The 25153-nt window shown below is 49.5% G+C and overlaps 1 long non-coding RNA gene across 1 annotated transcript; it reads left to right on the top strand.

The window, feature by feature from the left end:
• The first annotated feature begins 7963 nt into the window (after window positions 1–7963).
• On the top strand, window positions 7964–13786 carry LOC140849177 (uncharacterized). The gene is made up of 3 exons (XR_012130825.1): window positions 7964–8154; window positions 9882–10025; window positions 13137–13786. It is a non-coding gene; the product is annotated as an uncharacterized lncRNA (long non-coding RNA).
• The last annotated feature ends 11367 nt before the right edge of the window (window positions 13787–25153 follow it).

Here is a 25153-nt window from a genome sequence, read left to right on the forward strand (position 1 = left end):
GCTCAGCCTTGGGCCCTGGCCAGCTAGGCTCTTCCCAAAGCTGCTGAGTGCACCGGAGGGAGGGCAGTGGGGTGGCCCGGGCTGGGTGCGTTTGGGAGGCAGCACCCCAGCAGCCACATGCATGGGAGCCTGGAGGTGGCAGGTGGGCAGGCCAGCCCATCTGGGAACCTGCTGCAGCCTTCAGGACATGGCATGAGCTCACAGGGATGCAAGAGGGACACTGGGGATCTCAAAGCCACAGGACTTGGTGGCAGCTGGAGTTTGGGGACAGGGGCCTCCCGGGCTCTAACTTGGGGAAGCAGGAGACTGACTGTACATGGAGATGCACAGGAGGCCCTCTGAGAAAGAGCGCGTTCAGGACCAAGTGTCAGTTTTAGGATGTTCCAGCATTGGAGACCTCCAGGAAAATGCTGATATTGCTTACTGTTAGTTATAGTAAAATTAAATGAAAATGTATCTGCTTAGAACAGCACATAGCTGTCACCTCTGTCCCCACGGGCCAGGAGCCTGGCAGAAGAGCCACAGCTCCAGCCCTGGGGCTTTCCTGACTCCGGTCAAGGTGCTGCAGGGTCTGTGGGCTCATCTCGGGTGGGGCGCACCCACTGGCAGGCTCATCGCCAGGCCACGGTGGGGCTGTTCCTTGCCTTAGCTCTTGAGTCGGCCAGCGGCCACCTCCCATTCTTTGTCACGTGGATGCTCCCGTGCATCAGAACGCCTGTGACAGGGCAGCTGGCTCCGTCAGAGCGAGCACGTGAGGGCAGCAGGACGGCACCCAGCCACGGAGCAACGTCCCTTCACCTGGCCCACAGGTTGCCAGGACCAGCCACAGTCCCGGACAGGCTGCACAGGCGCGAACACCCTGAGGTGGGGGCTGCAGGGACACGTCAGAGCTGCGGGCAGCTGGATGTTCCATTTTGAGGCTTGGGAGAGGGACCTCTGAGCAGACTGTGGAGTCGGTGTGGGGGGACAAGCCAAGCCAGAACAAAACAAGGAGAAGCGCCAGGCCGTCATGGAGACCACCCAGGGAAGGAGACGGCTGGGCCCACGGGCTCACCCACCCGGGCAGGCAGGCTCAGAGTGTCCTGGTGGGTGGGGTGAGTGGGCAGCCTGCCTGCTGTCTGCTCCAAAAGCTGCAGATAGGCTCCTGCGGGTGGCCCCTTCCACTCTCCACTCCTGCGGGCGGCCCCTTCCACTCTCCAGAAATAATTACAAACCATCTGTTCTTGTGTTTGTTGGTTTTCTGGGGAAGAAATGGAAAGTGTGGCCCCTCCACGGAGCATGTGGATGAAATAGGCACAGAACCAATGTTCATTACTGATGCTTTTCTATTGAAAAACATATGTCTCCGATTCTTCTAATAACCTGGGGAGCTTCTGCCATGTGCTGAAGCCAGGGTCTCAGCTTTGTTCAAATGGAGCTGGGCCAGCATTTGCCAGAGGTCACACTCACTTCGTGGTCCACACGGCTGGCAGGGCCACCACTCCCAGGGCAGCGTCCATGGGCCTCCAGCAGCTCCAGCCTTCCGAGTCAGGGACGGCTCCCAAAGCTCAGCGTGGAGCCCTGGGAGGCAGGTGGTGCAGGCTGCACACTGCCACCCTGCATCCCTGTGGATGGTGGAAGGTGACTCTCCCTTCGTGCTGTTCTTTCTAGTGGTCAGGAAGTCGAGCACATTTGATCATATGGCACAGGGCCTCCAACAACAGAGCTCAGAAGTCTCAGCAGGGCAGACAGATCCGCGTTCCAGATAGCAGGATTGCCTCTGCTTCACACTCACGTGTCCCCAGGCCCCCTCTGTGGCCGGGACCTCTTAGCCACAAGCCTCTGTGTCTGTGCCCGGTGGTCCAGGGAAGTGTGTGTAGTGTGTGTGCCACAGCGCATACCTGTGTCTGCTGTGTGGTGCCTGTTAGATGGTTTCTGTGTTCACTCCTCAAGGGACTGGCCAGCAAGGCTGACTCCTTTTAATCCCCATTTCTGCCACTGCTTCTCATCAAATTAAAAACATTTGCTCTTCAAAAGGTCACCATTAAGAAAGTGAAGATATAAACCCAGACAGAAATATCTGCCAGTGCAGAATACATAAAGAACTTCCAAAACTCAAATAAGAAAAATGACCAAGGTTTTTCAATGGGCAAAAGCTTTGAACAAACTCTTCAGCAAGGAGACCTGTGGGTGGCAAATAAGCACATGAAGTTGGTTCCCATCACTCAGCATTAGGGAAATGCAGGTCAAACCATGGCGGGGTGCACCACACACGCCTGGAGGGTCAGTCCTCAAGAAGATTGCCACCGCCAAGGGCTGCTGGGGCCGTGGAGGGGCACATCACCTGTGCTGCCCATGGGGAGGTGACATCACACCACTTTGGAAGCAGTTTGGACTGAAGAGTGCAGTCCAGCCGTCCCACCCCCAGTTCTCACCAAAGGGAAGTGAGAACATGCACGCGTGTGACGAGGTGTCTTGCCAATGGGTTTCAGCCCCGGCAAGTTCGCTATGGATTCAGTGTGACCAAAGAAATTGACAGCAAAGCATTCTTGGGGCAAAAGGGTTACACCCAACTAATATTTCCATGGTGGCAGGTCAGTCACTAGAATCCCATTCACTCAGAGGGAGTCTGCATGCAGCAAGCCGGTCTCTGCCTCTGGGCCCCTCTGTCCGCACAGCCATCCTCTGGGCCTCTGTCCTCAGCGCTGCCACCACTCCAGCCTCTGCTCTGCTCTCCTGCAGCCTTGCAGCCCTGCCACCGTGTTGCGCCCAGAGCACCGGGCAGAGCTCTTTTTTTTTTTTTGAAAGCGCATCTCTCATATTTATTGATCAAATGGTTGTTAACAACAATAAAATTCTATATAGGGGGGGTCAATGCTCAATGCACAATCATTAATCCATCTCAAGCCTAATTCTCATCAGTCTCCAATCTTCTGAAGCATAACGAACAAGTTCTTACATGGTGAACGAATTCTTACATAGTGAATAAGTTCTTACATGGTAAACAGTACAAGGGCATTCATCACAGAAACTTTCGGTTTTGATCACGCATTATGAATTATAAACAATCAGGTCAAATATGAATATTCGTTTGATTTTTATACTTGATTTATATGTGTATCCCACATTTCTCCCTTTATTATTATTATTTTTTTATTTTTAATAAAATGCTGAAGTGGTAGGTAGATGCAAGATAAAGGTAGAAAACATAGTTTAGTGTTGTAAGAGAGAAATTGTAGATGATCAGGTGTGTGCCTGTAGACTATGTGTTAATCCAAGCTAGACAAGGGCATTAAAACATCCACGGATGCAGAAGATTTCTCTCAAAACGGGGGGTGAGGTTCTAAGCCTCACCACTGTTGATCCCCAATTTCTCACCTGATGGCCCCCCTGCGACTGTGCCTGTCTTAGGTTGTTCCTCCCTTGAGGAATCTTACCCGTCTCTGGCTAACCAGTCATCTTCCGGGACCATACAGGGAAATGTAAAGTTGGTAAGTGAGAGAGAAGCCATATTGTTTGAAAAGGTTAGCTTTTTACTTCTTTGCAGATTTATGCCCTGTGGCTTCTATGCCCAGCACTTGTCTAGAGGTATCTTTACCATCTGGAGGAATTATGATGCTCGGTAAATTGAATATGAGGCACGAATTCTCTTTAAGGGTTGTAATTAGGAAGGAAGAAGAAAAGCTATAGAGGTAGTATATGGAAGAAAACATGGGAGGACTGATTATTTCTTTGACATATCTTCTTGTAGAGTACATTAAGCATGTATAGGTTTTAAACTACTAACTAACTTGCGCACACATATTAACATAATAGGAATACGGTGACTAAACTAAGCAAATCTATAATTACCAGCTGTCTCCAGTGAAGCCAAGAAAACCAGTTAGGCAACCTAGGCATTTGTGAGAATTTGTCTATGATATGATGGATATTGTCCAACTGTACTTGAACAGTCTGAGAGAAATCAGACAAATTAAAGCAACCCATATGTTCTTTGAACCGTAGATAGTCTATAGTCGTAAGATTTTGGAGCGCTACAACTTGCACCCCTTCCAACTCCTGGTTGAGTTCCAACAGTACAGATCCACTCAAATTCGTTGTCTCACTGTATGCACATGCCAGCCTAGACATCTCCCTCCTCATTCCAGTGGCAAGTCCAGGAAACGGTGGGATGGATGCAACCACAACCGCAGCATCGCCCGGATCCCTGTGGAGGCTTTTTGATGATCATCCCCTGGCACGAGTCCTCCAGAGAGTGCTGATGCCGGAAGCTCCTCCTCATATTGTATCTTAGATCATTTTCTGGGTAGCCAAGCTAGGCCTTGATCTTCTGCATAAAAACAAACAGACCCTTTGCCCACACTTTGACATGCCCTCTATACCACTGTGTAGAACTCATTGGAGGTCAGCATACAGGAACTGCTTTTTTTTTTTTTTAATTTTTATTAAGAGAGAAATTATCAGAAAAGAGTACCTCCATAGTCGATCATCGGACACCCTTTAAGTGATCAAAATTAAGGATATTTAAAGCATGCGTTAATCTTTGATTTACCAATAGTTTTATCCTATCAAGGAGTAATCCCCCTTTTCTTTCTTTCTTTCTTTTTTTCCTTTTTTTTTAATCTTTAATCTACACTTACATGAAGAATACTATGTTTACTATGCTCTTCCCTATACCAAGTCCCCCCTAAAAACCACATTACAGTCACTGTCCATCAGCATAGCAAAATGTTGTAGAATCACTACTTGTCCTTTCTGTGTTGTACAGCCCTCCCTCCCCTTACTCCCTCCCCCCCATGCATGCTAATCTTAATACCCCCTTTCTACTCCCCACCCCTTATCCCTCCCTGCCCACCCATCCTCCCCAGTTCCTTTCCCTTTGGTACCTGTTAGTCCATTTTTGGGTTCTGTAATTCCGCTGCTGTTTTGTTCCTTCAGTTTTTCCTTTGTTCTTATACTCCTCAGATGAGTGAAATCATTTGGTATTTCTCTTTCTCCTCTTGGCTTATTTCACTGAGCATAATACTCTCCAGCTCCATCCATGTTGCTGCAAATGGTTGGATTTTCCCTCTTCTTATGGCTGAGTAGTATTCCATTGTGTATATGTACCACATCTTCTTTATCTATTCATCTACCAATGGACATTTAGGTTGCTTCCAATTTTTGGCTATTGTAAATAGTGCTGCGATAAACATAGGGGTGCATCTGTCTTTCTCAAACTTGATTGCTGCGTTCTTGATTGTTTGTCTTTTGGATGGCAGCCATCCTTACTGGTGTGAGGTGATACCTCATTGTAGTTTTAATTTGCATTTCTCTGATAATTAGCGATGTGGAGCATCTTTTCATGTGTCTGTTGGCCATCTGTATTTCTTTTTTAGAGAACTGTCTGTTCAGTTCCTCTGCCCATTTTTTAATTGGCTTATTTGTTTTTTGTTTGTTGAGGCGTGTGAGCTCTTTATATATTCTGGACGTCAAGCCTTTATCAGATCTGTCATTTTCAAATATATTCTCCCATACTGTAGGGTTCCTTTTTGTTCTATTGATGGTGTCTTTCGCTGTACAGAAGCTTTTCAGCTTAATGTAGTCCCACTTGCTCATTTTTGCTGTTGTTTTCCTTGCCCAGGGAGATATGTTCAAGAAGAGGTCACTCATGTTTATGTCTAAGAGGTTTTTGCCTATGTTTTTTTCCAAGAGTTTAATGGTTTCATGACTTACATTCAGGTCTTTGATCCATTTTGAGTTTACCTTTGTATATGGGGTTAGACAATGGTCCAGTTTCATTCTCCTACATGTAGCTGTCCAGTTTTGCCAGCACCATCTGTTGAAGAGACTGTCATTTTGCCATTGTATGTCCATGGCTCCTTTATCAAATATTAATTGACCATATATGTTTGGGCTAATTTCTGGAGTCTCTAATCTGTTCCACTGGTCTGTGGTTCTGTTCTTGTGCCAGTACCAAATTGTCTTGATTACTATGGCTTTGTAGTAGAGCCTGAAGTTGGGGAGTGAGATCCCCCCTACTTTATTTTTCTTTCTCAGGATTGCTTTGGCTATTCGGGGTCTTTGGTGTTTCCATATGAATCTTTGAATTATTTGTTCCAGTTCATTGAAGAATGTTGCTGGTAATTTGATAGGGATTGCATCAAATCTGTATATTACTTTGGGCAGGATGGCCATTTTGACGATATTCTTCCTAGCCATGAGCATGGGATGAGTTTCCATTTGTTAGTGTCCCCTTTAATTTCTCTTAAGAGTGACTTGTAGTTTTCAGGGTATAGGTCTTTCACTTCTTTGGTTAGGTTTATTCCTAGGTATTTTATTCTTTTTGATGCAATTGTGAATGGAATTGTTTTCCTGATTTCTCTTTCTATTGGTTCATTGTTAGTGTATAGGAAAGCTACAGATTTCTGTGTGTTAATTTTGTATCCTGCAACTTTGCTGTATTCCGATATCAGTTCTAGTAGTTTTGGAGTGGAGTCTTTAGGGTTTTTTATGTACAGTATCATATCATCTGCAAATAGTAACAGTTTAACTTCTTCTTTACCAATCTGGATTCCTTGTATTTCTTTGTTTTGTCTGATTGCTGTGGCTAGGACCTCCAGTACTATGTTACATAACAGTGGGGAGATTGGGCATCCCTGTCTGGTTCCTGATCTCAGAGGAAATGCTTTCAGCTTCTCGCTGTTCAGTATGATGTTGGCTGTGGGTTTATGATATATGGCCTTTATTATGTTGAGGTACTTGCCCTCTATTCCCATTTTGCTGAGAGTTTTTATCATGAATGGATGTTGAATTTTGTCAAATGCTTTTTCAGCATCTATGGAGATGGTCATGTGGTTTTTGTCTTTCTTTTTGTTGATGTGGTGGATGATGTTGATGGATTTTCAAATGTTGTACCATCCTTGCATCCCTGGGATGAATCCCACTTGGGCATGGTGTATGATCCTTTTGATATACTGTTGAATTCTGTTTGCTAATATTTTATTGAGTATTTTTGCATCTACATTCTTCAGGGATATTGGTCTGTAATTTTCTTTTTTGGTGTGGTCTTTGCCTGGTTTTGGTATTAGGGTGATGTTGGCTTCATAGAATGAGTTTGGGAGTATTCCCTCCTCTTCTATTTTTTGGAACACTTTAAGGAGAATGGGTATTATGTCTTCTCTGTGTGTCTGATAAAATTCTGAGGTAAATCCATCCGGCCCCGGGGTTTTGTTCTTGGGTAGTTTTTTGATTACCGTTTCAATTTCTTTGCTCGTAATTGGTTTGTTTAACTTTTGTGTTTCTTCCTTGGTCAGTCTTGGGAGGTTGTATTTTTCTAGGAAGTCCATTTCTTCTAGGTTTTCCAGCTTGTTGGCATATAGGTTTTCATAGTAGTCTTTAATATTTCTTTGTATTTCTGTGGAGTCTGTCGTGATTATTCTGTTCTCATTTCTGATGCTGTTGATTTGTGTTGATTCTCTTTTTCTCTTAATACGGGTGGAGCTCTTTTTATAGTCAACAGCCATGTAGTGCCCACAGGTGTGCAGTGAGCTAGTCAACCAGGGCCAGGTGAGAATCCTGGCCACAGGAACTCTCATTTTATCCACACGAGGGTTGAGAGAAGAGCCTCCCCCTGGGGGACCCTGTCCCTGGATGCAGAGGACACCGGGGCCGTGACCCCAAGGTCAGCCGACGGGGATTAGGGAAAGCCTCCGCCGGGGGCCCAGCTCTTCTCATTTTGCGGATTCCGACGCCCCGCAGCACGGGGACGCCAACCTGAACCCCTCGGCCTGCGGGTAAGGCTGCGGTCTCCCTGGGCTTGCCCCACCTCCCTGGAGAAGTCACCGCGCTCCCCTCTCTGGCTGGGCCGCTCGGTGCTCCTTCCCCCACGGGAAGTGGGGTCCGCCTTGTGCTTGTCTGACGTTCGCTTTCTCACGTCATCTTCACGCCCTGGATCCGCCCCCCCCCCCGGGGCGGGGCTAAGCGCCCAGGATGTGGTTCACGGCAGCCGCCAGGCGCTAGGATTGGGTGTCGGGACCTCGTCCTCCTTGTGCCGGCAGGTCCGGGAGGCCGAGCCGCCTGCAGCTCTGGGCGCGGGCGCGCGGGGTGCGGGGGCGTCTGGGAGGCGTCGCCCCTTCACGCTGCCTGCTGTGCTTCCTAGTAGATGCGTGTCCCTGGGAGCAGGGCGGTGTTGTGGTCAGTACCTGAATCATTTTGAATCTCACTTTGAAATACCTTAAAAAAATTTTTTGAAATAGAATCTAAGCACATTCCTTCTTTTATCCCTTTCTGGCAAGAATGATCGAAACCTAACTGGAACCAGGATGGTAAACTTACGCTCTAAACCAAACAGAAAAAAAACCCTGTTTTTTCCGATTTGCCTAATCAGTGCAAATTCATCAAGGGAAGTTGGGAAACTGAAAAATTCCCACCGTGAAGACGAACGGGCATCGCCGTCGTTCTGTCTGCCACCAGCTGCAGCTGCGTGTTCACGGTCTTTCAGATCTTACTTTTTAACGTTTTTCTGTGTGTTATCGTCTTAAAAATAAAATTATAATCATACTGTACAACTTTTAGAAACCCTTTTTAAAAACTCCATATATCGTGAACATAGTTAAAAGAAAAAAACACGATTTTTATGAATATAAATTATACCATACTTGGATGTACCCTATTCCTCATTTTGGGAATATTATTTTTTATTTTCATTCTGGTCTAGTTCTCCAACAGGAAAGTGAGTTACCCGTATTTATTGAAAGAATTAATTGTGTGACAGGTGGGATACAACACAATGCCAGTTTACCAACCCTCCAAATGCCATGGGCAGTAAATCATCAATGGCCTTTTTTCAATGCGGAGATGTTTCTAGGGTAACCTCACAACCCAGCAGCTGACTAATAGACGCAGCCTTGTTTTTAGGCACAGCAGTATCTCAGTTCCTAGAGATCAAGGAGTATGTTTACGTCACGTGACACTTCAGCACCGAAACAAGTTCACTCTGTAAGTGCCTGTGGAGTGAAGCGATGTTAACAGCAGGTACACATTTTAGAGGAAAACTGTAGGGCTTTGTAAAATGCCTTTCTCCAGTAATAGTCAGCAGACCAATTTACTGGGAGTGTTTCCCTGGACTGTTTATCTGTTGTGGAACATTAACTGGACTGTGCATACTAAAATGGACCAGATGGGTTGAAAATATCAGTGGGGAGTTGGGCCACACCTGTGAAGATAGTTTTTTTAAATGAGTTCCACTCAGCTAATGCCCATCAGGTGACTTGTATTAGTTCTCCATTGCTACTTGGCAAATTCCCACAATTCAGTGGCTCCAAACAAGACTCTGTCTCAAAGCACCCTGGGCACGAGCCTGGGCGGGTTCGGCTGGGTCCCTGTTTAGCACTCAGGAGGCGGCGGTCAGGGTCCCGGCAGCCTTCCTTGCAGCCCTGGCGGGGAGTGCTGCCAGAAGGTGCTGGTCCTGTGGCCGGCCACGCTGCCCCCTCGGTGGAAGTCAGGAGTGAGGGTCAGGTGCCCTCCTGCTTGGAATCGACTTCCTCCTCTCCTTCATGTCTGCTTTCAAAGTCTCACATGATTACCCTGGACCTGCCTGATAATCAAGGACGGCCCCCCGGGTTAGTTTCCGAGAGCTGTGGGGAGAAATGACTACAGAGTGGTAGGCACTGCGCGCCCCAGGGCGCCTCCTTTCTCGTGTAAATGAGGCCCAAGCACCCCCTGGGGCTTGCGTTTCGGTGTCGGTGTGGGAGCGGGCCTTGACGCGGGAGGGTCCTGCAGGGTGTCTTACATTGTGCAGTCTGCCCGGGACCACCCAACAACCCCCTAGGGGCTGCCAGCCTGGTGCAAATGGGAGGACGTGCTGCAAAGGCGCTCGCGTGTGTTTGCAGCCTTCAACGCCCTGTTCTTTCACTGCCCAGATCAGGTTCGTGCTCGCCGATTGGCGCTTTCCTGCCTCTTGCCCTCCCAGCAGAGAGAAGTCCAAGGAGCTCCGGCCCCCGGCTCGGTGCCCGAGACCGTGCTCCACCCCCACCCTGTACCCAGAGAATGCCCCGGCTCCACAGGTAAGCGGAGAGCCGCCGGTGGGCCTGGGTGAGAGCCGAAGGGGGGACAAGGCGCCTCCAAGAACCGAGGGAAGAACGCTATTGGAATGGCCTCTTTGGTGTGAAGCATTTATGTGATACCCAGGGACGCTCCTCAAATGGGAACAAAGTTGGGTGGAGAACGGAAGAAAAGTGAGGGACTTTTTAAAATGATTTTTAAAGAAAATTAACTGTGGGGCTTCTGTGTAATCATTCTGTGTCTGCTGACCTCGCCATCAGGGTGACCCCTTTGAGGCCCACCCATCTCTGCTGGTCAGAGGTCAACTGCCCCAGGGGTTCAGGTGGGCGATTTTCAACACCGTTTGTGGCTATACGGATTTCTGAAGGTTACAAAGGCTTCATTTTCTCTGGGAGGGGTTTTATTTCATAGCGATCTCTGCGGAGCATTACCAGAGAGCTCTTTGAAATAAGAGCAACAGGAAGGGGGCCAACACACCCACTTTTAGGAACAGTGACCCTGGCAGCCAGTCTTCTTCCTTGCTGGCACTTCCGGAAGTCTGCAGATACTAAATGTATCTGTCCTTGATTTAGTGGAAACTGTCCTGCCTCCAGCCCGCCCCACTCCGTGCTGGGGCACACTGACCCTCACTCCAAGCCATAATCAGGCAGCCACAGCTTTTTCTTTGCTGTCATTAAAAGCAGGGTGATCCTATGTTTGGATTCCTGGGATAGTCCCCTGGTTACCTGCTGCCAGCTCATCATGTGGCTGCTCCCCTGACAGACACTTGTCATTGAAACCCCACTAATGATTCTCCCAGGCACAGCTTTATTATTTCCATTTGGTTACCGGAGATAACAAGGCCAAGCTCACTTCCTAAGTGCGGGCAGATCTTTAAGACTGAGAGATGAACCTTTATCTTTCCTATCCCAGAGGTCAAATTCCCTTCCATATTTGAGAACATAAAATACTAAATGCACAGTTGACTTTGTAGTATAAAAATAGTAACATTATGGGTTTGGGTCTCTCAAACTTTTCTAGACTTAATTATAAGTGTTCCAAGGTTGAAATATGCTTTATTACTTAAGAAAGGGATTTATTGTTCTAAAACTGATTCAAGAAGAAACAGAAAGTTTGGTTTGACTTATAACAAATGAAGATATCAAACTAAGTTAAAATTTTTCACAAAGAAAATCTCAGGTCCTGATGACTTCATTGGTGAATTCCAACCATTATTTTAGGAAAAAATACCAAGCACGCACCAAGATTTTCAGAAAATAGAGGAGAAGGTAATATTTCCCAACTCGCTTTCTGAAGCCCAAAGCCAGACAATGTCACCAAGAAAGAAAACTCTCATAAGCCAGCGTCACTCATGAACACAGAGGCAATGTCACTGGCAAAATATCGGCAAATCAAATGCAGTCACTATATATATGCATGACCATGTGCCCGGACTGAGGGTTATGCCAGGAATGTAAGGTTAGTTTAGTATCTGAAAATGAAGTAATGAACACATCAATAGAATAAAGGAAAATAAATATGAACACATGAGTCAGGAAAAGCATTTGACATAATAATATCTGTTAATGATGAGAAATTTCACAGCCTAGAAATCCCCCAGAAGTACCCTCAATCCTGTAAAGGGCACCCATGAAATTTATACCTAACTCATGTTTAATTCATACTGAGTGCTTTCCTCTCAAGACTGGGACAGAGGCAACAGTGTCCACTCCAGACTTCTACTCAGTATCTAGCTAAAGTTCCAGCCAGTGCAAGAAAGCAGGAAATATAAATTAAAGTCATGTATATTTGAAGTTAAAATTTTATTTATTTGCAGGAAACATGCTTCTAACAAATCTGCAAAAAGCTGGTAGAAATAAGAAATATGGTAGAGTACAACTTAGTATAAAAACCAATTTTATTTCTGTACACTAGCAATGAAGAATCTGAAAATGGTATTAGAAAACTTCCATTCTCAATAGCATCAAAAAATAATAAAACAAGTGTAAAACTGTACACCTAAAGCTATAAGCTATTGCCTTAAACACAATCCAAATGTAAATGGAAAGACATAAAATATTCATGGATTGGGGCATTCAGTATTATCATGATAAAAAATTATCCCCAAACTGATCCACAGACTTACCATGGTCCCTGTTGAATTCCCACAAACATTTTTCTTTAAAAAAACAGCAAGCTGATCCTAAAAGCTATATGGAAATTCAGAGAACTTAGTGGCCAAAATAGTTTAGAACAAAAAGAACCAGATTGGAGGATTCACACAATCTGACCTCAAAACTTACACTTAAATTACATGATTCAAGACAGGTTCTGACATAAAGACAGACATATAGATTCATAGAACAGAATAGAAACTCCAGAAATAAAGCCTTTACATTTCTGGCCAGTGAGTTTTAAACAAAGGTACCAAGGCAGTTTAATGGGAGAACAATAGTATTTTCAATATATTGGGCTGGAACAATTGGATAGCCATATTACAAACACACTTCATGCCCCGTTTCACACCACACACAAAAAATCACTCAAAATCAACCATAGTCGTAAGTTTAAGAGCTAAACTGTAATACTTTAGGAAGAAAACAAAGTCTTTGTGATCTAGAGTTAGGCAGTTTTCTTTAATACACCAAAAACCTTATTAAAGAAGAAAAATGAAAATTTGAACCTTATCAAAATTAGAAACATGTGCTTTTCAAAAGTCAGCACTACAAAAATAAAGATATAAGCCACAGACTGGGATAAATATTTGCAAACCACATTCTTGTAACCGGAATATATAAAGGACTCACAAAACTCAGTAAGGAGAAACAACCCAGTTCTGTAAATGGGAAAGAGATGTGAGCAAACTCTTCACCAGAGAGGACCTCTGGGCGACACTGCTTTGGAAGGCATGGAAGTGCACCCCGACCGCTGGCCCGGCAGCCAGGGGTCTGCGGGAGCAAACACCTGAGCACACGGGGTGTGGTTGGGGAGGGAAACTGCTGCCTGCTTAAGAGCCTGCCCCGTTTCATCACTGATTGACGCTGACCAATAATGGACTTGAATGTCTGAAAAATAACCTCAACATCAGCAGGTTCTTCGTTTTGCATTCTATTAATTTTCATTTTTGCCCACAGCCACCAGCCGCCAGCCTGAGCTCATCTGCGCATGGGTAAGTCAGCGCTCAGGGCAGCTGCTTTCTATCTAGGAAATAACCATTGTCTCCCTAACTCGCATTGCTTGGGAAGACAGTTCATCTGTGATGGGATATTCTTAAGTAACGTGATGACATAAAGGAAGTAAAATTGTTTCACTTAGCCTTGTTAACATTTATAGCCACTCATGTATCTCATCGTCACCTATCTTGCAAAAGCTACGATAATTCTCTCCCTTCTTTACAACTAACACCTGAACTAACACTCACAAATGAGACAGACTCATTTATTTTCCCTGTCAGTCAGATAATGTGTGAAGCTGTGTCTGGACATCCTTTTTGAGCCCACTCATCACTGTGGCGTCTGTTCAGCCTGAGAGCCAGGCTGGCTCTTCCCCAGGGTGCTGGGCACACAGTGGCAGGTGCATGCAGCTGTCCCGTCTCAGAACCACAGAGCATCTGTAGAGATCACGACCCAGGGTAAGGGCGCTCCTCTCCGCTGAAACGGCGCACAGCCCTGAAAGTCGCCTTCACACAAAACTCGAGACCAGGAGGGCTGTGCTCAATGTCAGGGCGAGAGTTGTTCTCCAGGGCTGCCGTGGCACGGTGCCATGGGGGTGGCTCACAGTAGGAGTTCAGAGGCTCACTGCTTGAGATGCATGTCTCAGGTCAGGGTGTCTGCAGGCTGGAGCCCCTCTGAGGGTGCAGGAGCTGCCCCTGCCATTCCTGGGCTTGTCAGTGGCCGTCTTCTGCCTGCGTCCTCACATCACTCCCCTCTATGCCTATCCGCCTCTGTGTCCACGTTTCCCCTTCATACAAGGCTGGCACTCAAATCTGATTAGTGCCCACCCTAAGGACCTTGTTTTAACCGGATTGCTCTGAAAGACCCTGTCTCCAAACGTGGTCACATGCTCAGGTCTGGGGAATTAGACTTCCAATGTATTGTTTCCCAAGGGACATAATTTAACTTATACTGTTTCCCACCCCCGACCGTCCAAAACCCGTGTTCTTCCCACAAGCAAAGTTCATTCACCCCATCACAATGTCTTCCGATTTCAAGCATCAACTCAAAGTCCTAATTCTCATCATCTAAGTCACCCACAACAGTTATGGCTACAGCTTAGGGTCCATTTCATCCTGGACAAAGTTCTCCCCTATCTGTGAACCTGTAAAATCAGACCAGTTGTTTGCTTCCAAAATATACAGCAAGAAGACAGGCAGATAGATGTTCCACTCTGAACAGGAGAGGCCAGAAGCATCAGCAGCCCCAAGCAGCCTGAAGGCCAGTGGGTACATGGCATAGACCTTAGCCTTGAAAGTACCCCTCTCTGGTTTAGACGCTAGGTGCCATGACCAAGCCCACTGACCGATGGCCCCGCCACGCCCAGCTCCATGCCAGGGCTCTGGGCTCCGACCCACTGCAGTGTGAGGCTTGGGTGAGATGCTCCGGGTCTAAGACCTCAAACCGTTTGCCAGATGAAACCACAAGTGTGAGCATGGGCACCTTAGTCCGGGTGGGTTCCTCTCGGGGTGACACCAATGGCTCAAAGGGGCTGACAGGCCCAGCCCCCCAGATGGGGGAGGTGGCCTCAGCTGCCAGAACAAGGAGGTGGTCCTGACCTTTTATCTCCCCTCGCCTCCCCTCCCCTCCTGTGCTCTGTGCTCTCACCAGAGCCGCCTTTTAACATCCATATTTCTACTCATAGTCTTTTCAAGTCAGCGCAGGCTTTTCTGTAGCCCTTGCTCATATCCTGCCTCTGCTCTGTACCCAGATCACGTCCACGTGGTAGGTACGGTTGCCAGCACCCATCTCCCCACCTGGAGCCCGTGGGTTCTCATTAGTCCCGGTGGTGCTGAGGGTGCGGCTTGGCCCGGAGTCCAGGAGGCGCTGGCATCCTGTCCCGCTGTGTTTTCCCCGGACCACAGTGAGCACTCCGCCTCCCACAGAGGCTGGGCAAGGGCACCTTAGCATGGTGGGAAGCTGCTGATGGAGTAGATCTTAACAGTTCTCATCACAAGAAAAGAAAGAGTGCCAATGTGAGGGATGGGTGACCGTCTCACAGTCCACACCAGTCACGCACACTGTCAGCCTTAACCGTGTTCCATGTCAGTTACATCTGCAGTGGGAAAAGTTGCCTTTTATAAAACACTTTCATGTTTCCGACATAGTTTGTGGAATGCATTCCCCCCATGTAACAACAATAAATCTCATCCAGAGTCATCTGTTGCAATTTTTAAAATACAGTAAGAAAGAGGTGTTTACCCTGTGCACACCATGCCAGCCTTCATGCCTCCCATGTGGAACCCCGAGGGCTGAGCGGGGCTGCCTGGGTGCCCTGGGTGCTCCCCACCCCATTCTGACAGAGCAGCCTTCTTCTGCCTTCCACCACAGCCCGGCTCCCAGGTGGGCCTTCTCCACGATGACAGCCGATTCTGCTGGCAGTGGGGCCATGTGGGTGTGCTGAGGCTGCGGGCTGGGAGGCACGACGGAGCCTGGGGAAGGCAGGTGGGAGAGCCCTTGCTCTCACTGAAGAGGGGCCTACGGCCCAGACTGGTAAGGCCACACCCAGTACCACCCTGAGCCAGTCACTGAGCTGGTTCCAGTCCTCCCCGCCAGCAGCCCTAATCACTGGCCTTCCTGAAGGGAGCAGGCAGGAGTCTTTAGCACCTGGCGGGACCCTGGAAACCCTGACCACAAGCTCCCCTGCTGGCCCATCCCATAGGACGGCAGCTGGGAAGGCGGCACTCTCGAGCCCTCCCACAGGGCACCTGAGAGCAGCATTCAACACGGGCAAATGCCATCCTGGGCTCCACAAGTGGACAGGAGCTCTCTTGCGTGCACGTGGCTCATGGCCCCCTCTCACTCCCCAGCAGTACCAGCAGGCACTCGTGTGATCGTATCTTGGGGCCAAAAGGTACTCCCGCCAAGTCGGGTTGGTTCCCTGCGGGCAGGGCCTCAGGAGCTGGGGCCTGGGCTCTGCAGCTGCCCCTGTCTGTCCCACAGTGCGAGCGAGGCCCCACACCTCTCTTCAGGACATTGGCTTTTCAAACACGATGTGACATTGGGTCTAAATCTTTGCGTGCCACATTCCTCTGACCTTGATTAACAAAAGGCCAGTCATGAAGCATTACACTGACACAGTGTAAGTTCACAATTTTCAGGAGGCCACAAGCAATAAAATATGAGTCCTTTTTTGTTGCAGAAAATGTGCCCAGGGGAAACCTGATAGTTCAGATCCAGTTGCTCAAACCGGCAGGTCAGACCAGCATCTCTACCTGACCCATCCGGCCACACCTGCTGTAGCCGGTCAGGTGTGGTCCCTGGGGACTGGGGCCTTGCCTGACCCACGCAAACAGGGAAGACATGCACAGTGCCTGGGGTGAGAGGTCCGCGATCACGCACATTGTGGTGGAAAACTAGGTGTAGGACTTTTATAAAGTGTCTCCTAGGGCTCGCTATCAGACAAACTTATCAGGGCGTTTGTCCTGGCTGCTTATCTGTTCAGGGGTAGCACATCAAACAGGTGTATAGACATTGACCAGATGGATGAGAAGAAGAGCAGGGAGTGGGCTTCGTTGCACACGTGAAGCTCTTGTCTGACTTCAAGGACGCATCATTCAACTAAGACCGCCGAGTGGCCTGCTCCGATTTCTGTAGGGAGGCATCTCTGTGCCATCCCACCAATGAGCAAGCAGGCTCCTTCCTGCAAACCGCATCCCTTCAGGTGCACAGTGACTTCTGAGCGCTCGGATGCCCTCCCAGGAACTGCCGTTCCACACGGCAGACAGGAGACCTGCAGTAGGGGACATCTGCGGGGCATTCTGCAGCCTGCAGAGGACGGGGCTCCGCCGCCCAAGCCTCTGTTGGTGTGTGTCCCTCCTGCCCCATCCTAGCAGAGTGAAGCAGAAGGAGTTCCCACTGCCACTCAGGTTCTCCAGTCTGAGCTCCATCACCACCAACTGCTGTGAGCACTGTGTTGCTAAAGGTATGCCCAGAGCTGCTCTCACTGAGCCCCGGAGGCAAGGCTGGGGGCCAAAGTGGGGCCTGAGGCGTGGACAGTTCCCTGGAAGGCTTGTGGACTGGTGCCAAGTGTTCAGAGTGGGCCCGGGGCAGTGAAGGGGGTGGGTGGACTCAGTCTGGACTGTGGAGCGCCGACGGGGCAGTGGAGAGTTTGGAAGCGTTGCTGAAACTGCAGCACCCGTGCTGGTCGCTGGCTACCACCACTCTCAAGATCACCAGGCACCGAGCGTGGATGGGCGTGCCTGATACCGGACGCAGAACAGAACGAGGGCCGTGGAGAGTCTCGGTGGCTGTCTACAGGAGCTCTCTGTACAATGGTCTCCACTTGTCTGCATGCTTGGGATTTTTCAGAGTGAAGAATTGGGGAATAACTGTGTGTAGGGAACAGCTAGGCAGGAAAATGGTGGGTGTGCACCTGACGGCCAGAACTAGGGCACACAAACACGTCATGACATGTGTGCAGGCCCAGAGCTGAGGGAGCTGGCCCACAGCTGACACCAGGACAGGGTGGCCCCAGCAAGGTGAGGCCGGGGCTCTTGTTTGCAGAGCCGAAGAATGAATTTCACAAACACCCAAGGTAGGAGAGCCAGGAAGAGACTTTTGAGAGATACAGCGAGAGGACAGAGCTCCCGGCTCATGCCAGGAGGGGACAAGAGAGTTCCTGGTGTTGTTGTTAGGGGTTTTATCCACAGTTGAGGATTTTGGGGAATGTGAAAAAAAGTTAGGGGTGTGGACTTATTAAGTGGTCCCTGAATATTTAGAATTGAATTAACACAAGCAATTTTCTGCTGTGATTATTTCTTCCTGAGATACTAATGTCTTGGTCTGGGAGCCTGTCAAACAAGGCCGCCTGCCCAGCCCTCAAGGTGGGCTGAGGTATTGTTTGCTGAAGAGTAAGTTAAGAATCTTACTTCTTAACTTCTTGGGTGTTAAAATGCAATCTTATCTTTAAGGTGGAATCCTTCCTGCCTTTTACTGTGTTGTTTACAGCTGGGTCTGCATGCTAAATTAATTGCCTAGTTTGCAAAATCACTTTATTAGATCTCAAAGAGGAAAGCACAGAGGCCTGGACCTTTTAGCATGCTAAGGTGAATCTTACACATGATTACAAATGGTTAGCATGATAAAAACATGGGCTACTTTCCTTTACCTGGGGAATATCATCTGATCTCACTGAAGAATGAGTCTAGAGCTGCATGTTTAACACAGAATGTTGGTAGGGGGTTTCCTTGCATGTAGTTACATTGCTCTGACTGCAAATATTCTGCCTTGCTTTTTCCAGAGGCCCTCACCCTACTCTGACTATACCCGTGGTCCCTGTCTCAGAGGCACCCACGCAGGCCCAGGGCAGCATGGCTCCCGCAGACCGGGTGGCCAGCATCAAGGCCGTAGGCCCAGTTTCAGCTCCATGGCAGGAGAGACTCAGCAGGATGCATGTGGAGTCTGGGCTTGGTGCCACTCCACCTAGGAGAGCCCGTCCTGACCAAGAGAGGCAGACCCTAGCCTCTCATGTAAAGGAGGGCAGAGAGCATCGAGAGTCAGCCCACCCAGTTTTTGTATAAACTACCCGAGGCTAAGCTTAGAAATGCACCTGCTTTAAGTGAGATAACTAGAAGTGGGCAACAGCCTGGGGACGTGATCCCTGATAAGTCAGGTGGACATGCTTGGGTAAGCAAGAGATAACAGTTGGAGCAGTCAGGCAACTGGCGTGTTCCCTAAAAGGTTATAATGTTTCCCATTGGTTACAATATAGAATGTGCTTTAAAATTATTGGTTGTAGAAATGCGCGGGCTTCAGTGTAACGGCTGTGAAAATCCTATATAAGCAATACCTAAAGTTGCCTGGGGGTCGGCAGCTCGGACTCAGCCTGCGTGTCAGGGGAGGTGCTGTCGGCCTCAGCTTGCTGGCTGAATAAAGACTTTGCTTGGATTTACATCTCTGTGTCCGTGTGGCTTGTTCTCTGGGGAAACCCCGGAGTCCTGGACTCTAACATTTGGGGGCTCATCCGGGATCCAAGCGGCTTCCCTGAGAACAAAGGACGACTGGAGGCAAGGTCTAATTGTCCGGATGGGGCAGTGTAATTCGAGGGTCGCCCCCTCGTGTCTGCATAAATCCATTATAAAGCGGGAGTTGCCATCCCGTGTATGGTCTCAGGTTAGTGATCCCGAGTGAGGAAGTCCGGGTTGGTGGTCCCGGCCCCCAGGTTAGTGACCCTGGGCGAAGTCCAGGTAACCAATCCTGGCCCTAGGGTCCGAGTGACTCAGCCTTAGGAAGGCAAGTCCGATTGGCAGGAACCTGGCACCCGAGGAGGAAGAAATCGAGCTCGTCACCCTGAGGCAGTCCGAGAGGACGCCTTTCGGGAGAATCACGAGAGTTTTTGAGGATCCTGAAAGTGGTGAGTGTGGTGTGCACCAGAGTGAGAGAAGGACCGGTCCGAGCGAGTGCGATCAGATGTGGTGTGTGTGCTTACTGTTATCATTGATTGTTTTATTGTGTTTTGGTTTCGGTCTATATTTCTTTCTGCATTTTTCATTTTAAGTTTTCCTGTTCTAAGGTTCTCCTGTTCTTTCCGTTCCTCCTTTCTGCCACTAAATCATTCCCCGCGGGCACGGGTCGGGCAATTAAGAGCCATTAGGGTGCCTGCTGCTAGAAGACTCCCGTAACAGGATAAGGGGGTCACAGCCGCGAATCCCAGATAAATTCACGTCCCCCGCAGAAGAAAAACTGTGCAACAACAGGCACCCGTTCACAAGGACACACACCAGTCATCTTGTTAGAGTGGCATCTCTATCTTTCGCCTTTGTCTTCCTCGTATTTTTTACTATGGGCCAAACTCAGGCTACTCCTAAAGGTCTGATCCTTTCCCATTTTCCGAAAGTCAGGAACGGGCCTTAAATATGGGCGTTGGCATCAAGAAAGGGCAGCTCGACACCTTTTGCTCGGCTGAGTGGCCTTCCTTTGGAGTAGGCTGGCCGACCCAGGGGTTTCTTTCCCTGGACTTTATTGGCAAAGTCAAGGCCATTATTTCCCAGACAGACCCTGAGGGCCACCCTGATCAATTTCCCTATATCCTTGTCTGGGAAAATCTGGTTGAGAAACCTCCTTCCTGGCTGGAGCCCTTTTTGGTGGGGAAACCTCACACCGACCCACTAAAGACCTCCGTCCTAGTCGTCCAGAAAGAATTAAAGCCCACTGATCGCAGGGCCAGAAACCCTGTGCACCCGAGTGCGCCGCCTGTTCTCCCTGACAGTTCTCCCCTCTACCCCCCTCTGTCGGTTGAATGACCACCCCCATATGCGGCTCCATGGGAGGGAGGGGGTGAAGCTGCCGAGGGGGTAGAAAATGAAGTTGGAGAGCCTAGTGGGGATCAGGTGGCCACAGCTTCTCCAGACTCTTCAGCAAGAGAAGGCAGGAGGCCAGGAAGAGTGAGAGGAATGCAGTTAAGGCCTCGGGGGGCCAGGGAACAAGAAGGGGAGGCCCCCTCCTCCACCTCAGAAGGAGCAGTGCCGGTTCTGCCTGTGTGTGCCATCGGTGCAGGCATAGCTCAACAATATCAGTACTGGCCCTTCTCATCTAGTGACCTCTATAATTGGAGGACTCAGAACCCTCCCTTCTCGGAGGACCCCAAGTGTCTTATAGGTCTGGTGGAGTCCATTATGTTTACCCATTGTCCCACATGGGACGACTGCCAGCAATTGCTCCGCACCCTCTTCACGATGGAAGAGCGAGAGCGTATCCTCAATGAGGCCAGGAAAAATGTCCTTGGAGAGAATGGAAGACCCACTACCCTCCAGCCCATCATCGACGAGGCGTTCCCACTTACGCGCCCAGATTGGGACTTCGGGACTGCAGAAGGTAGGGAGCATCTCCGGGTCTATCGCTAGACTCTGATGACCGGTCTCCAGGCGGCCTCTAGACAGCCCACTAACCTGGCTAAGGTAAACACTATTGTTCAGTGAGAAATGGAAAGCCCAGCCGCGTATCTGGAAAGGCTGTTTGACGCTTACAGGCAATATACCCCCATAAACCCAGAAGCAGAGGAGCATAGATTAGCTGTAGTCCTCTCATTCATCGACCAGGCAGCCCCCGATATCCGGAGGAAACTCCACAAGTGGGAGGATCTGGGGGAGATCTCTATTGGGAAATGCTGCAGCAGGCAGAGAAGGTCTTCAATGCTAGGGAAACTCCGGAAGATAGAGAGGAAATGCTGAAGAAAGAGAAATGGGTAATGCAGGAGAAAAATAGGAAAGAAGACAGAGAATTTCAGAAGAGGGAGAACAAGAATCAGAGGGAGGAGATGGCCAGGATATTCCTGGCCAGGGTGAAGGAGGGCCCTAGGCCACCTCGAGGAACAGGACCCCGCCAATCCCGACTAGGACGAGATCAATGCGCCCTGTATAAGAGATATGGACATTGGAAGAGGGAGTGCCCCCAAAAGGAGGGAGCAAGGAGGAGGGAACCCCGTTAAGACCCTGCACCTAGGAGAGGAGGATTGAGGGGGATGGGGCTCGGCACCCCTCCCTGAGTCCTGGGTAACCCTGCGCGTGGAGGGGACTCCCATTGGATTCATGGTAGATACTGGGGCACAATATTCAGTCCTCAACCAGGCCCACAGTCCCCTGAACCCAGGACGCACAAGTATAGCCCAGGGAGCACAAGTATAGTCCAGGGAGCAACAGGGTCCAAGAGATGTGCCTGGACCACTAACAGAAAAGTGGACCTAGAAGGCATCAGGTCTCTCACTCGTTTCTGGTCATACCTGAGAGCCCCACACCGTTGTTAGGCAGAGACTTACTAACCAAGGTCGGGGCACGCATTCATTTTGAACCCGAAGGGATAAAGATCATGGACAAAGATCACGGGTGCCCCTATGACCAGTGCATGTATTGACTCTGTCCCTGGCCGATGAACATCGTCTGTTTCAGGTGTATCTAGAAAAGGAGGGCCAGGGAGAAATGGACTCTTGGTTGCAGGGGTTCCCTTCCGCATGGGCCGAAACCGGAGGAATTGGTCTCACCAAACATCTACCCCCGGTTGTTGTTCAACTCAAAGCCACGGCCCTACCCATCCGGGTCTGGCAGTATCCAATGCTGGAAGAGGCTAGGAAGGGGATAGCACCCCATATCCACAGACTGTTGGAGACAGGAATCCTTAAAACCTGCCGATCTGCATGGAATACGCCCCTGCTCCCGGTAAGGAAGCCTGGCAGTGGAGATTACAGGCCGGTGCAGGACTTGTGAAAAGTCAATGAGAGGGTAGAAGACATCCACTCTACAGTGCCCAACCCTTACACCCTACTCAGCCACCTGCCACCCTCACATGTGTGGTATACTACTCTGGACCTGAAAGATGCCTTCTTCAGTATCCCACTCTCTGAAGTTAGTCAGCCTTTGTTTGCCTTTGAGTGGCAAGAGCCAGGCCAGGGGGAGGAAGAAAAGGGCAGCTTACCTGGACTAGACTGCCACAGGGCTTCAAGAATTCTCCCACCTTATTCAATGAAGCCCTAAGCCAGGACCTAGAGCCCTTTCGCAGGAGCCACCCCCGCGTGACACTGCTGCAGTATGTGGATGACCTGTTGCTGGCCACAGAAACCCATGAGGAGTGCAGAGAAGCCACGGGGAACTTGCTGGCTGAACTAGGCGAACTGGGATATCGAGCCAGCGCCAAGAAAGCCCACATCTGTCAGAGGTCAGTGGTCTACCTGGGGTACAAAATATCTAATGGAGCCAGATGGCTAATGCAGGCCATGAAACAGACTATCCTGGCTATCCCCGTCCCTTCTTCACCCCGGGGAGTGAGGGAATTTCTTGGCTCAGCCGGGTTTTGCAGCCTCTGGATTCCAGGGTACGCAGAAATAGCCCGACCACTATATGAGGCGACCAGAGAAGGGCCAGGCTGGCAATGGGATGAGGAACAACAGGAGGCCTTTGATAGACTGAAAGAAGCCCTCCTCCAAGCCCCGGCCCTATCTCTGCCAGACCCGGAAAAACCCTTCATCCTGTTTGTTGATGAAAGAAAAGGAGTGGCTAAAGGAGTCCTGGCTCAGCAGCTGGGCCCACCTGTGGTCTATTTGTCCAAGCGGCTAGACCCAGTGGCCTCCGGTTGGCCACCTTGTCTGCGTATCCTAGCAGCCATCGCTATACTAGTGAAAGAGGCAGATAAGCTGACTTTTGGCCAGAACCTGAGAGTAACAGCCCCACATACGGTAAAGGGGATCCTCAGGCATCCTCCAGGAAAATGGATGACGAATGCAAGACTCACCCACTACCAAGGGCTCCTACTAGATTCTCCACGAATTGCCTTCTCTGACCCGGTGACCCTAAATCCTGCCACCCTTCTGCTGGATCCAGATCTGTCAACCCCCATCCACGATTGTAGAGACATCCTTTCCGAAATTATCCAGGTGCAACCAGACCTGAAAGACACACCGTTACCAAACTGTGAGCTAAATTGGTATACGGATGGGAGCAGCTTTGTGCAGGAAGGGGTCAGGAGAGCAGGGGCAGCAGTGTAACCCACGAAGGGGGAGTTGTCTGGAGCGCAGCTCTGCCCCCTGGCACCTCAGCACAGAAGGCGGAACTTATTGCTCTCGCTGAGGCCCTGGAAAGAGCAGAAGGCAAGCGGGCCAACATCTACACAGATAGCAGGTATGCCTTTGGCACTGTCCATGTCCACGGTGCCATCTACCGAGAAAGAGGATTCTGTTCTGCGGAAGGGAAGGGACTGAGGAATCTGCAAGAAGTCCAAAGACTACTAGCCGCTATCGAAAAACCCAAAGCAGTAGCAGTTATACATGTACCGGGCCACCAATCAAAGAAGACACCTGAGGCCACCGGCAACAACCATGCTGATGCAGAAGCTAAGAGGGCAGCCCTCTCGGACTCCCTTGTACTTGCAGCCCTCGAAATACCCATACCTGAACTGCCCACCCTGCCACCCAAACCTGAGTATTCCCCCCAGGATCTTGAGTGGATTAGGAAACAAGTATCGGGAGAAGTGTCTGGGGAGGGAAATTGGAGTAGAGACCAAGAAGGTAGATTGATCCTGCCAGAAGTATTAGGACAGTACATGCTTGCTAATCTGCATAAGTCCACCCATCTAGGCTGGAAAAAGCTGCTCAGCCTTTTCCAGTCTGCGCAGTTGGTGTTTCCCCACCAGAATGAGGCAGCTTGTCAGATCATGAAGAAATGCAGTAGCTGTGCAATGCTAAGACCAGCCCCAAGAGGGTTGCACCCGGCAGGTACCGGGGAAAGGGGGAGGGCTCCGGGGAGGTGTTGGGAAATAGACTTCACCGAAGTAAAACCAGGGAAGTATGGATATAAGTATTTGCTGGTTATGGTAGATACCTTCTCTGGGTGGGTGGAGGCTTTTCCAACCAAGCACGAGACTAGCCAGGTAGTAGCAAAAGGATTAATTGAGGAAATCATCCCCAGGTATGGGATCCCTGAAGCCATAGGTTCCGATAATGGCCCGGCTTTCATTAGCAAAATCCTTCAAGGACTAGCCCTAGCTTTGGGAGTAGATTGGAAGTTACATTGTGCTTATAACCCACAAAGCTCTGGGCAGGTAGAAAGAATGAATCGGACCCTGAAGGAGACTCTTTCTAAATTGGTATTGGAGACTGGCAGGGACTGGGTGACCCTCCTTCCCTTCGCCATCTTCCGCGCTCAGAATTCCCCCTATATACATGGTTTAACTCCATTTGAGATAATGTATAGGGCCCCTCCACCCATAATTCGGCGAATGCAGCTTCCCGGTGCAGAGGACTCGGCCCCTGACTATCTGAATGTGTTGCAAGCTCTTGCTAAAGTGCAGCAGGAAATCTGGCCCCTGATCAGAGCATATTACGAGGGCAGGAAAATTCCGAGCCCGGAACATGGCATGGTCCCAGGGGATAGGGTATGGGTCAAACGACACCAAGTGAGGACTCTCGAGCCCAGGTGGAAGGGACCTTACATTGTATTGTTTACCACCCCTAC

The sequence above is a fragment of the Manis javanica genome, chromosome 1 (assembly GCF_040802235.1).
Source record: "Manis javanica isolate MJ-LG chromosome 1, MJ_LKY, whole genome shotgun sequence".
In the NCBI taxonomy this organism is placed as follows: domain Eukaryota; kingdom Metazoa; phylum Chordata; class Mammalia; order Pholidota; family Manidae; genus Manis; species Manis javanica.